We start from the raw sequence: 1558 nt of genomic DNA on the forward strand, positions 1-1558 counted from the left end.
TGGTTCATGCTTCTGGATTACTAATTCACTCACGGCATGAACAGTGACCATGTGCAGATCCAGCACCAGCAGGTGTAGCTTCAGAGAGGTTTAATGCTTCAGCATAGCAGTGACTGCACGATGAAATTCTGCCTTGGGGTTTCACATTTGAGTTTGGTGTACTGTGTGACAGGTAAAAAGACAGAGGGGGGAAAATAATCTTGGTAAGAGAAGATGTGGGGCTTGATCATTCCCTTTACCTTACATTGCACAGACACATGAAGTGTTGAAGAATGCACAGACAAGAACATAAAGGAGAGAGAGAAAACAGAATTGCTGAACTGAGCACAAGAAGTATTCCCACCAGTGCCTACAAAAGTGAAACCTAAGAGGGGGAGCCACAGGATCAGAGCACACAGCTAGGGCTGCATTTTAAAATGAGCTTAAAATTCTTGCTTACACTGCAAATTCAGGCTGCTAGTTACTGTTTATTGTCTACTGACTGTAAACACGATCTTGATGTTCTGCTGAGCACATTCCTCTAAAACTGGAAACAAGAAAACTTTCCAATAAGGTTTTACATTAAATTCAAGCATTAGTATATCAGGTTTTGACTGACATAAACCCATGAATTATTAACAAAGCTTGACAGCTGCTGCATAGCATTTTTAATTGTTTTAAAACAGTTTTCCATGTTCATTTTAGGTGGCTGATACAGGTATCCCCACAAGAAGGGATTATTCTTACTGGAAAATGGGGGTTTTTAAGCAGCTTTTAGCTGGCTGGTAATTCTGAACACCACAGGTTCATTCCCTCTTGAGTACTTCTACCAGTCACAATAACACAAGGTGGCATTATGAAAATCTTACTATTGTTTTATATGCATCATAACATGGAAGACCAAAACCAGAAGACCATGAAAATGAAGTAAATTCTCTCTCCTTCCATCATCACTCACACATCTCACTGTTTGAGCAGGAGCTAATACAACACACCTTTGTGCTGCAGGACCCTGCTTGAGCAGGGAGGTTGGACCAGATGACCCACTGTGGTCCCTTCCAAGCTGACCCACTCTGTGACTCTGCTAACACCTACTAAATGTTGCAGGTCATGTACTAAACCTCAGCTCAACTCAGTCTGTTCCAGACTGCAGAATTCCCCTCTTTTAATTGCATTACTACATGAAGTAGTAATGCAATACTACACGATAATACTACATAAACACTACCAAAGAGTGGTACTCAGGCTATTAGAGTAGATGAAGAAGAGACAGAAAGCGGCGATTTTAGGAAGTTCTGTGCAGTCACAGACTGGGAAGAAAGCAATCTCAGTCTGAGCTAACGGGACACAAGAAAGTCATGAAAGCTTCATGTGAGACAACGCGCCTAGCTGCTCTCTTGCTTCCCCTGTGTGAAAACGCCTCCTCTCCCCGTAGGGGTTCGCACCCCGCACACACAGCGAAGCGGCGGCGAACAAGACTCGCGTCTCACTGCAGCAGAGCCACGAAACACACCCGCAGAGTGCCGGACACGGCACCGCGGCTCGCAGCCTGGTGATACCCTCACGACCGACCCTGCCC

Source organism: Acanthisitta chloris, unplaced genomic scaffold (genome assembly GCF_000695815.1).
Source record: "Acanthisitta chloris isolate BGI_N310 unplaced genomic scaffold, ASM69581v1 scaffold29403, whole genome shotgun sequence".
Classification (NCBI taxonomy): Eukaryota; Metazoa; Chordata; class Aves; order Passeriformes; family Acanthisittidae; genus Acanthisitta; species Acanthisitta chloris.